The sequence below is a fragment of the Tachypleus tridentatus genome, chromosome 10 (assembly GCF_004210375.1).
Source record: "Tachypleus tridentatus isolate NWPU-2018 chromosome 10, ASM421037v1, whole genome shotgun sequence".
NCBI classification, from domain to species: Eukaryota; Metazoa; Arthropoda; class Merostomata; order Xiphosura; family Limulidae; genus Tachypleus; species Tachypleus tridentatus.
Genome location: NC_134834.1, coordinates 173,581,854 through 173,595,039, shown reverse-complemented (window position 1 = coordinate 173,595,039; position 13,186 = coordinate 173,581,854). Strand labels below are relative to the sequence as shown.

At 34.3% G+C, this 13,186-nt stretch overlaps 1 protein-coding gene across 4 annotated transcripts in view; it reads right to left on the bottom strand.

The window, feature by feature from the left end:
* LOC143230940 (uncharacterized) overlaps positions 1–1,747 on the bottom strand; it is an 85,892-nt gene extending 84,145 nt beyond the window's left edge. For all 4 annotated transcript variants that reach the window (XM_076465279.1, XM_076465278.1, XM_076465277.1 and 1 more), the window contains exon 1: positions 1,160–1,747. The gene's annotated coding sequence lies outside the window, so the exon portion shown is untranslated. The remainder of the gene's footprint in view (positions 1–1,159) is intronic.
* Between the last annotated feature and the right edge of the window lie 11,439 nt (positions 1,748–13,186).

Below are 13,186 nucleotides of genomic sequence, written 5' to 3'. Positions count from 1 at the left end.
TCTCCTATTACTGTTTTCAATATAATATTATGAACTATACATATGCAGCTTCTTACTTTACATTTGAAAAGAAAAAATGAAATAGTTCAGTTCACAAGATTAGTTACATATGATAATGAAGTTTAGTATAAAAAAAGTCACAAATGGGTGGTATAAATCTTTACCATATTTTCTCATCACACCATTCCAAGTTTATTACTTCTTTTCATAATGCTATTTTTATTAATTTAATATTGCAGAAAACCAAACTTACTAGTTACTCCACCTGCTATAATTAATATTTTATTGCTATATATACTGATTATACTATATACTGATTAAGCACTAAACAAAACAATTTAAAATGTTTTACATATATGAAAATTTAAATTTTATGATACAGTTAAGTCAAAGATACAATTTATTTCACAGTAATGCAGGAAAATCATATAGATTGATGAAGTGTACAAACAATTCTCATGTGATACTTAACAATTTTTTCTTTTGTAAACATGAAAATTTTAATAATAATGCAATACAAAACACTGATATTCTTACTGGTTATTAAAACACTAGCATGAGAGTATTTTTTAAAGCTACATAAGAAGGATACAAGAGGGTATTGACAAGGATGAAATAACCTTAAAACATGTCCTGCCCCTCCTGTAGCCTATTACTGAACAAAAGTGTGTTGTGTTAAATATAGCTCATTTTGTAGTGCAACCTTACCAAATTTTGTCCTACCCATCACAAACCCTTCACCAGAACGTTTTCCTTCACTCCGTTAGTGTTAACAGATGTACTGATTATTATTAAGATTTTAAATTTTAGATACCAATCATAGCAACTTTGATTGCAAGAACTAGACAACGTTAATATAATTAACTTTTAAATTTATTCTTAACTAGAAAAATAATCACAATTAACTTCTTACAAAAAGAAAATACCTATTTAGACTGAAACAAATATCCAACCTAGTACTAATGACACAGCGACAGCGGTATGAGTGTAGGTAATGTTTAAAACTATTTTAAGTTAGGCCTAAGGCTAAAATTTACTGCAAAATATTGACATGAATTTAAAATAACCTTAAATTATTAGCAATATTTAACTGATCTATCTTACAATACAACTACATTAACTATTACTGAACCTTACTAGACTAAAATCTTAAACTTACCTATTTTCGAGTATCGCTCAATTTGTTCAAATTCAATTTTCAAGCTAAATTAAACTGTACAACTACAAAAGTACAAGATTAGATCGTGAGTTGGATACAGTCTCATATATTTCGTTTGCTTTTCACAGTTAAATTTTTAACTTAATTTTATCCCAACTTAAGTTTTAAAAACTAATAAACTATTGTAGACACCGAGACAGTCTAGAATCCAGTACATATTATTTATTGATCTGATTCTTAGATTCTTCTTGGTCATAACCATGTCGATGAACAACGTATTTTCGTCAACAGAACGCTGACAATTTTAATTATTTGTATTACTATCAAGCAGAAAATTACACAGTATTCACATTTCGCATACTGGTAAAGTTACACAAGCGTTAGTATCACGCCAAATACGAAACAATATAACTTATATCAATACACCACTATGGCTTCTAACACCAGCAACACAAATTCATCTTACACACTCCAATTTTATCGCAAAACTACCTCAGTAACCAACACCGACACTTCAACGTAACCCAATGGCCAGACTAAAGTTTTGCGATAGGTCGAGTAACTCTAGAAGAGCACGTGATACATGCGTGTTTAGGACACATGTCTCCTTAATGTGAACTACACATTGATCTCGAGTCCTGAGGGTAAACAGTAAAGTTAAATAAAAAGACGGAGGTAACATAGAAATCTGGAGCCATTAGACGATGCTGAATAATGCTACCTCTGCAAGTAAATTAGAACTCCGAAGTAGTGTTAATATCACTTAGACTTTCAAGTTGCATCTGATATCGGTTTCGTGAAGTAATTTTTGGTTGTTTATCTAAATAACGTGCTAAAATATTTCTTATCTTATTCGAGAAGACGAGAAACCCACTAGACGTAACCTGATGATGACCTAAGGAGGTCAAACGTTGCTATTTATTTTCTGATTTGTTTGTTTTTTTTAAATTTCGCGCAAAGCTACACAACGACTATCTGTACTAGCCATTCCTAATTTAGCAGTATAAGGCTAGATGGTAAGCAGCTAATAATTACCACCCACCGCCAACTCCTGGGCTCTTCTTTTAAAAACGAATAGTGGGATGACCGAAACTTTATAACGACCTCACAGCTGAAAGGGTAAGTATGTTGGGTGTGATGGGGATTCGAACCCGTGAGCCTCGGATTATGAGTCGAGTGCCTTAACCAGCTGGTCATGCCAGGCCTTTTGTGCTTTAAATAAAAGTTGTTAATACCCATATCGGTCGCCTCTACTGTATATATATTTATTATATGTAACTGTACCAAGGCTTATTTTCTCATCACAACTCTTTGATTTTATCCATTAAAAAGTATTCATCAATACTTCTCTGAAGTCATTGCATTATTTGTGTTTGTCTTGAGAATACATTTTTACTTGAAATGAGTTTCTTGTCATTATGAATTCTTCGTGTTTGTTTAATTCATGCTACTATGGTAATTTCTGGCAAAATTAATTGCACTTAAAAGTGACAAGACAGGTCCGCTTAATAACAGGAGATTCGTCAAAATATTTGCAGCGAAATAATTCCATCTTTTACGCTAAATGGATTCGTGAGAAACAAAAAGAGACTGGAATCAAACAAATAATCACAAAAAATAATCCTTATTTAAAATAAACACAGTAAAATTTATACTTCACGCGTCGCAGCATTCACTTGCTTTTTAGAAAGTTAGCTTTGGAGATACTCAACTCGATTATCTCTTATTTCTAACTGTATCTCTTAATATCATGATCTAGAGCAAAGGTCATTTTGTCCGGCCCGCCAGCAGCTAGCCGCTTGGATAAAAAGTGATATTTCATTAAATGTCCTACTGTCATAACAAAATAAATCACACCGATGGTCGCTTCAAGCTGGCAAACACAAGACGTTATGATAAAAAGAAACAAAGCTGTCACGCGTATTTTTAACCAATAGGAAAATTCTTCTTTCGTCCTTGCTGCCCGTTTATTCATATCGAGGCACGTATCTGTGAAAGCATTAGGATTTCGAAAACAAGTACAGACTTAACCCTCGTCCTATCGACTCGTCTTGTAAATACAGCGGCCAAGGGTTACCGCTTAAGCAAGCACAATTCTCTTAGTAGTCGAGTTATGCGCTTTTCGTAACTCGTTCTTAGGTAAGTGTCGTGGCAAACGTACGTTTCAATATATTTTGTTTGTGCGTTCTTGGACCAGTACAATAGTTTTCTCACAGCGTTCTGTGTTTTTCATATTCAGATCCTGTTTTTTTTCACCCATCGGCTGCTTTTAAAAGAAGAAAAGTGGATTCTGAGTGTCGTGCTTTCAATGAAGAATGGGGAGAAAAGTACTTCTTTGTGGAAACAAAAACAAACCAGAAAGCTACTTGTGTGATATGCACCGAAAGTGTTGACGTTTTGAAAGAGTACAATCTTCGGCGTCACTATGAAACAAAACATCTGTCAACATATTTGAAATTTTCAGGAAAGTTACGTTCTGAGAAATTTGAATCCATGAAACGTGTTTTTAAATTTCAAAATAATCTCTTCACAAGAAAGTTTGCTGAAAATGAATCTGTCACTCGTACAAGTTACAAAATAGTGCGTAGGATGGCAGAGCGAGGAAAACCTTTTACTGACGGCAACTTCATCAAAGAGTGTATGATGGAAGCAACAAATGAGCTGTGTCCTGAAAAAGCCAATTTCTTTGAAAGTATCAGTCTATCAGCAACTTCAGTTGTACGGAGAACAGAAGAACTTGGATAGAACATCGTATTAAAGATACGCCAAAAAGCTAGAAACTTCCTATCGTATTTATTCTCTGGCGCTGGGTGAGTCTACTGATCTCTCGAGTACGTCACAACTTCTCGTGTTCATTTGTGGAGTTAATTTGAACTTTCTGATCACGGAAGAGTTGGCATCAGTTTGCAGCATGCACGGAAGAATAACTGGAAAAGACATTTTCATGGAAGTGCATAAAACTATGCAAGACTATAACCTTCAGTGGAATCAGCTTAGAGGTGTAGCAGTTGATGGAGTAAAAACATGGCTGGGGTAAAGAAGAGTCTGGTGGGGCTGATCAGGAAACAGTTGGAAGATCTTCAGCTCCCAAGCGCTCTGTTCATACACTGCATCATACTGCATCAGCAAGCACTCTGTGGAAAAGACTTAGATATTTCTTGCGTACAGAAACCAGTCATTTCTGCAGTGAACTTCATTCGGGGTCATGCACTTAATCATAGCCAGCTGAAGGCGTTTCGTGAAGAAATTGATTCGGATTCCTGTGACTTGCCTTATCACACGGCAGTGAGGTGGATCAGCTGCGGTAACGTCTTGCCTCGTTTTTATAAGCTGAGAAGAGAAATAGATATATTTCTTATCGAGAAATATAGAGCCGATTCATTTCTGTCGGATCCAACCTGGTTGTCAAAGTTGTCATTTTTGATTAGCATCACATCCCACATGAATGAATTGAACTTGAATCTTCAGGGGAAGAATAACCTTGTCTGTGATCTCTATAGAATCATTAAAGGATTTCGGAGAAAGCTGTCATTGTTTGAAACACGTTTGGAAGGAGGAAACCTCTCTCATTTTCAGTGTTTCAATGAGTTTCATGCTGGAATCACAGAAGATGTCAACCTGGAATTTCAGAAAAAGATTGTTTGTGATTTAAATAAGCATTTTTAGGGATATTTTCAGATCTCGACAGAATCGAAAGTGACATTCTCCCTTTTTAGAATCCTTTTGATTGTGTCATTGATGAGGTGCCAGTGGAACTTCAGCTGGAGGTCATCGATTTGCAAGGAAATGATTTGTTAAAACCAAAACACAGAAAGGGGCAACTTATTGAATTTTACAGCTGCATACCTGAAGATGATTTTCCAAAGCTGAAGCAGTTCGCATCTGGTATAGCATCAGTGTTCGGAACAACTTGTGTCTGTAAACAAGCATTTTCAAAAATGAAGTATGTGAAGTCGGTACATCGATCAAGGTTGACTGATGAACATTTGAAAGCAATTCTAATGATTGGATGCAGCAATTCAAAACCGAACATTGAAGATATTTTGAAAGCCAAACACCAATTTCATAAATCTCACTAACTTTTTTGCAACTTAGTGAAATTCAAATATGTACTCACTATGTGCGATGTGACAACTGTTTTTGCTAATGTCACATTCTTTGATAACCTTTTGGTAAATAAAAATGTTGGTTGTATTTCTGTTTGTTTTTATATTATATGTGTGTATTGCATGCTACTCCTACATGGCTAATGTGGCATCCTAAACTTAGTGTTAAGTCTTAGCTTATGAGTATTGAACATAATGATCTTGCGGCCCGCGCTTCACACTACCCAAGTAATCTGGCCCCCTGTGAATAACGTTTGGTGACCCCTGATCTAGAGTGAAAAAACCATTCAGCTACTTATATCATTTGTTACGTATTACTGTTTATCTTGGACGAGTCTCCGATTCCAAAGAGCCGGAAATTATTATTTGAATTTAATTAAATGTCGATATGTATTAAATTTATTATATGTGTCAACAAGATAGATATACACACAATTTTCTTTCTCAGCACAAACATATTTTAATATTCAAACAACAATACAATTTATAAAAACGTTATTACAAATAATGATTTATATACAAAAGTTTTACAAACTTACAAACTATTCTGAGTCTATTAGCTGGTATGGCACTGAATATTTTATCGACGATTCACGAAGAGCGAATTAATTCTAATTTATTAGCAAAAGTTTTATAAACTTAAAAACAGTATTAAGTCTTCGATTTAGTCTGAAACACAATGATTTTTCGACGATTCAGGAGGCGTAAATTACATTTATGTTGATACACAGATACTCTTCACTTGACGGGAATGCTACCTATCTCTATTCTTGTTTGGCCTAACATGGTTTTCAAGCTTACTTTTGACAGTGAAGGACAGATATATAATGTCTTCGTAGAAATACTAAGGTCTGAAGTTAAACGATTTGTGATGTTCGAAATCTGTAAATGTTCCTGGTCAAGTATGTGTAGTTTCCGATTAGTAAGCATTTGTAACAATTATAGTTTTGAGATTTACAGTATACTAACCGTAGCGACCAAAAAATACATGCATTCTTAAATTGTCTCTTGGTGCGTCAATTTATAATTTTTAGGCAAAGTTGAAGACAGTTCAATTGGCCCAACAATATTCGAAGATACGCTAATGTCTTCATAAAACATATATTGTTGATTCTTATTCTCAAGTATCTTCTACAAATTTAGTGAGCAAGCAGAACTTAGGCCCGGCATGGCCAAGCGTGTTAAGGCGTGCGACTCGTAATCTGAGGGTCGCGGGTTCGAATCACTAAAAATGTTCGCCCTTTCAGCCGTGGGGACGTTATAACGTATGGTTAATCCCACTATTCGTTGGTAAAGGGTAGCCCAAGAGTTGGCGGTGGGTGGTGATGACTAGCTGCCTTCCCTCTAGTCTTACACTACTAAATTAGGGACGGCTAGCACAGATAGCCCTCGAGTAGCTTCACGAGTCCCACGCCTTAACACGCTTGGTCATGCCGGGCCCCCATCAAAGCGATTCTGCAATTTAAACAGACAATAAACTGAAAATGCTTTACAACTCAAAAGTACACTTTCACATAAATAAATACAAGAAATATATCACACATTTATGCAAACAAAATAAACATTAAAGTAATGAAACTAAATACGCTTTTCATTACAAACTAAGGAACATTTTAACAAACACTTTACTATAAAAAATATTGCAATTTAATATACAGACACGCAGTGATAAATTTCAATCAAAATGTATACCCTTTCATAAATAGCATGTAATAAAAATAAAACCCTATGATAGCTAATGTTAAGTGTCTTACAAGTTAAAATAGGTATTTATTCAGAGAAAATAAAACCCTTCATTACAATATGTGTAATTTACTTACCTTTCAAATATATCTCAAAGGTAAAACTAAATCTCGTAAATGCAATCATAAACAAAGATAAAAGTAAATGGTAGTATGACCATATTAAATAATAATACCCAGGATTTACAAAAAGGAGTGAAAGAACAGTACATATCTAACTAAAAGAATTAGAATAAGCATATGTATATAACTTTATATACAGTATTCTTATGCATAACTACTGTTGTAAGCCATATATTTAATATTTTGATTCAGATGTTTGCCTGCAAAACGGCACATGACACAGTATCTAAAAATTTCAAAATCTGAAAGTTTAATGTAGTATACAGAAATAAGATTAGAATATAAATCCGAAATTCAGCGAACGTCCCCGCTAGTACAGCGGTATGTCTCCGGATTTACAACACTAAAATCAGGCGTTCGATTCCCTCTGTGGGCTGAGCAGATAGTCCGATGTGGCTTGGCTATAAGAAACACACACAAATTCAGTGAAATAATAAGTTAATACGAAGTCAATAAGTGCCAGTCAGCGAGTTATCCCCTTCTAGAATTCAATTACTAAACTACATAATGAAGTGGTTAATTTGTTTATTATCAGTCGATTAGCGAAATAAAATTCAACATTAAAAAGTATATTCATGAGTTAAACACACCATTATCCTTAAAATTCCTGTTCAAGTGTTATTTGTGGATTTAGAGAATGTTAAAGAAGTTGTTATTCTTATGTGAAGTTAGCTTTAATTTTTCATCAAATAATCCAAAATAATCTGCCCAATAATAACACATATTGTAACATTATTGTGTGAAGTGATTACAGTATAATATATCTTTGATTACATTTGAATTTTCTAGAGGACAACACAATTATGAAGCAAGATCGAAACTTTCCTGGAAATACTGAAACAGTTAAAAGAAGGACAAGAAAAAGAGAAAGCAAATTAAAAAAACATATAGAAAAATAAAGAAAATAAATATATCAAAATTAAAGATACAGGAATTTTATAGGTGAGTTAAAAGAAAGAAAATTACATTTAAAATAAATATGATTAAAGACGAAATCAATGAAGCTGTATTCAAAAGGATTACAAAAACAAGGTTAAAAAGTACAAAAAGTTGTAATAATAAATTAAAGCACAAATGAGTCAACAAAATTCAAAAATACATTTATAACATGCAGAAATATCATAACAACACAATCAACGACATAAAAAATAGAATCAATGATAGAATAGAGCATGTAGGGAAAAACCGAGAAATGCAAAGATCAAACCAGCCATACCTCTTTTTGCGTCTACTCATAACTTTCAACATAAAACACAATTTACTATCAAGTATCCGAATACATGGCTTCCCTGGACTTCCCCAGCCATGACACTAGCAAATTGTAGTTTCATAATTTAGCTGGCCAGATCAACAACATAGCCCAATTGAAAAAACAATTGACTATGATTGAAAGATGGTATGGAAGGCACAATAAAAGCAGCTCAAAATAAGTTCCGAAGTTCATGACTGGAATAGTTAAAACAAGCTGTTCATCTTGATGTCTGGATTTAAGAAACCAGTTTCAACAATGTTAAGCAACCTTTCAACTCGTAAGTATTGATAGCTGCTTTATCCAACAGTTCAGATGTAAAATAACACACTGGAAAGAAGTGTTCAGAGCAGAGACAGAGTACAGAAAAAGAAGAAATTAGCTAAATATTTGGAAAGAAACTGCCCAGTTTTCTTATCTAATTACGTAATTAATTCCTTATTTGTATGGATGAATATAAGAAAACTTGAAATTAAGATCTTTCCCTGTTACTTACGAGTTATTGAATTGTAATACTTTAACCTACAGTAAACACATCATTATTATGTGTATTTGTGATACAATTTAAACTGCCATTGGAACTCCTGTACTCGCGTCCAGAGGATAGTCACTTAGCAAAGATACTAAGAAACACCTCAGTTGTCATATATAACTTACCACTGGAAATACTTTAAATCAGGTTGTTATAAAATGATAAAAATGAAAAGCAGCTATGGTGTTAATGCTGGTAAGACTGTGTTTTACTGAGACAAGGTAATATAATGTGGCTGTATAATCCCTGTCACAAGGAAGAATGAGCTCCAATGTTACCCAGATGTCAGGAAGAGCCATGTATTGTATTGATAATAATGAATGATGTAACTTGCAGAATTCAGAAGGATATGAGTCTAGGCTATATGTTATTCATCATGCTCATTTCAAGATTATTTTAGTGAGAGAATAATAAGCATGATAACTTTGGAGAAAGCTTTACCCGTGGAAAATCAAGCCACTGAAAAGTCCAGTGCTCTTGTTGAGACCAATTCTAAAAGATTACGAAGGATAGAACCACCAATGGATTGACCAGACTTTGAAAGAAGTCCACTACTAACAGGACAAAAGTGACAATAAGGGATAAGAGGTCATTCTGAATGCATACCATGGGTCAGGACCTCAGAAGAGAAAATCACCATACATTTGGTGAATGGACAGTTAAGTGTGCTATTTCATTTGTGTTTGAAAACTGTTCGAGGGATTTTGCACTCTACAAAGGGGTAGTGTTGTAAGTTATATTTTTTAATATTTTAATATCTTTATTTGCTAAATGACATAAGACTCAATATCTAGAAAGTTTTGTAATAGATAGAAATAAGTTTGTTTGTTTGTTTTTTTGAAATTCGCACAAAGCTACTCGAGGGCTATCTGTTCTAGCCGTCCCTAATTTAGCAGTGTAAGACTAGAGGGAAGGCAGCTAGTCATCACCACCCACCGCCAACTCTTGGGCTACTCTTTTACCAACGAATAGTGGGATTGACTGTTACATTATAACGCCCCCACGGCTGAAAGGGCGAGCATGTTTGACGCGACGGGGATGCAAACCAGCGACCCTCAGATTACGAGTCGCACGCCTTAATACGCTTGGCCATGCCGGGCCTAGAAATAAGAGTACTATATAAATCAGTCCAATTCAGTCAGTGAGTTATTCATATGTATGTAAAAACGGCTGGTATGGGTTGAAAAACATTTTTATCGTCATCACAGTAAGTTATATGTTTTATGATTCAACGAGTAAGATAAACAGTGAGTTAACTAGGAAGTTTGTTATCAATAAACTAGTGAGACGAAATTTAAAATGAACAAAAAGTGCATTGGTAAGGTAAACAAACCATTAGTCTCAGAATTCTTTTTCAAAGATTGTTTGTGAAGTTAGACCTATAAATGAAAGTATTTTGCAGCAAATGTTGTATAAAAAATAAAATTTTATTTTTACGTGGAGTGAACTTATTGTTACCAGAAAACTAAACGACTTCCCTCGTGATAGAAGTATGACAATAGGAAGATGATATTTACAAAAAAAAAAAAAACGAACTAAATAAATTGACAAAATGAGCTACAGTTGACATACATACAATCAGGACATTCGATAAATTAACAGGGTCTCACAACATAATGAGGTAATCCATTATCATTTCATTTTCATTGGGCCGGACAATGATGAAGCGCAAAATCAAAGACTTGTTATGATGTTATCAAGTATTAAATACCCTTCAAATTTTTAAAGTTCACCAGTCATTTCAGTGACAGGGGATTTATTCTGATAGTGGGATTTATAACATACAAACAGTTTCAATAGTGTTTCACAAAGACTATAACTCCAAAAATGTTTCCTTCATCATACAGTATTTGTTTTCAAGAGCCATTAGCATGAAAATACAATTGTGATAACATTACTCCAATTCTGCTATCATTAGCATTGTTATCTGACAAGAATTTGTAGTTTTGTCATGGATATAATAGGAATGCTTACTCAAATTCCTGACTTCACTTTAAACTTTTATTTTAGTGGAAGTAAATAATAGTAGGACACTTTTGGAGAAATTTGTCACGAATCTTCAATATTCCAATTCAAAACGAAAGAAACAACATACTTGTTGCTGGTCCTTTCACAAATGTCATCTTAGCATAGCTTGTGAAGATTTCATCTCTACACAAAGTAAGATTTAAAAATTTTCACTTCTATGCACACAAGTACACATCTTTCTGGTTCTAGTTTCAGGTCTGCCTTTTTTATTCACTTTATGATTCACAGACTCGAATGTGCAACCAAACAATAAAACATCAAAATCATCAGTATAGATCGCGCATTTCTTCCATTACAGCTTTTTATTATAAGCTCCGAGAGCCTCTCGAAAGTTACAATGCATTATACAGGTGTAGAATATGGTATGATATTTACCTTATTCAGGCAATCTCTCATGTTAAAAACAGCCTTACACATGCTCTTGCATTCAGGTAGACTTGCGACTATTCAGACACGGTTTCTAAAGTGTTGTATCAGTGGAAACGTTCTAATATATCCAGACATTTATCTATTCATAGTAAGGGAAGGACATCAACACAAATTAGCATATTCACTCATTTACAATTAACACAGAACCTTCCATCTTCCTGACAATCATGACTGGAGATAGTCAAGTACTCTTTGAAAGTTGGATGATCTCATCCTTTAACATCCACTGTATTTTCATGCTGGATACATCTCTAATGCTCCACAAAACCCTGGACAGCAAATGTTTGATTGTATATGTTTGATTTGTATCTATGGAATGATGAGTTATTGTTGTCCAACCCAATCAGCCATTAGATTCCACGAATAAGTCAGCATATACCACAAGTCACTGAGTAGATATTACTTCATTTGATCAAGTTTCTTGGTACAATCTTCAATTAATAATAACAGATGGGTTAGGTATGGTAAGGTAGAAGTAACCTTAGTGTTTCTGCTAGCCTTAGCTACTTATTCTTCGCTACCGTTCTGATAATCCTTCTAGCTGGAACTTGGGAGATGGATAACTGATAACCAATAACTACAAATCAGCATCCTTTTTGGACAAATAACTGCCGAGTTAATGCTGCTTTATTTTTACCATAACACAGTTAATACAATGTGTAGGTTTTACAACTGTTAAACAGTATTGAATATAAATCATTGAAAAATTACTTGTGTACATGAAGATTCTATGAGTTCCTCTATCACATGCACTTGTGCAGTCCACTAAGTGTTTGGGATGATATGGCTGTTATTGGATACCTTTCACATGGACCATCAGTTCATCAGTTGCAGAGGTAAAACTAGTTTGTACACTCCATCATAATATGCCAATTCCAGAACCGAGGACGTTAATAACTATATTAATTAGCCCGTGGTGTGACTAGTGCTCAATTCAATGGAGGTACCTGAGTAGGATAGTCTGTTGCAACAGAAACTGATTTTTATTATGAGAATATCACTTACACTTAAAGGTGTTTTCATTACTTCTATAGAAAGTCTCTCAATTAACATGACTACCAAGATGTCTTCTCGATCGGTAGAGACCACTTCCAAGAATACCTTACCATGCAAATAATACAAAGTACTTATATACGCAGGTACACTCTTGGTTGTGCTCATTTTCTGTGCCTTAAATTCGTCAAAGAGACTACTTGATTTTGCAATGAGCCAAATCATCAGAAAAGCAGTAGTTAAAACAGTTACAAACCCAATTGTTCACTAAGACCCATAATGCCGACCTATAAATCCTTCAACTACCGCCTCGGTAAATATATAACGTGGACATTTTATAAATATGTAACATCAGTCGGCTCCTATTTCAAAGACTCTTTTAACTTTAAATCTATTCTTAATCAATTAAACCATGAGGCCTTAATGGACAGTTTTGATGCAACCTTCCTCTTCACAGAAGTTCCAAAAACTGAAGCCTGCAAGATAGCTTTAGAACTTTATATCCAAGAACCCAATCCAATGATACACATCCCCAGTAACTAATTAGCAACCCTCATAGAATTCACTACCACCAAAACTAACTTTATGTTCAATAACCAAAACTACCTACAAATAAATGGCCTAAGTATATAAATTGTGTCATTGGACAATGGAACTTGCTTAACCTTTTTGGCGGAATCCGTTCCAAGTATAGTTTCAACTATACCTGTTAGCTATACAGGTTAGCTAACGCTGGCGCAATGATTGATTCAGACCTCCGTATGCGCTTTCTTGCGTTTTGCCAACAATTGAGCAACCTTACCACTTTCAATCAATCCTATTTCG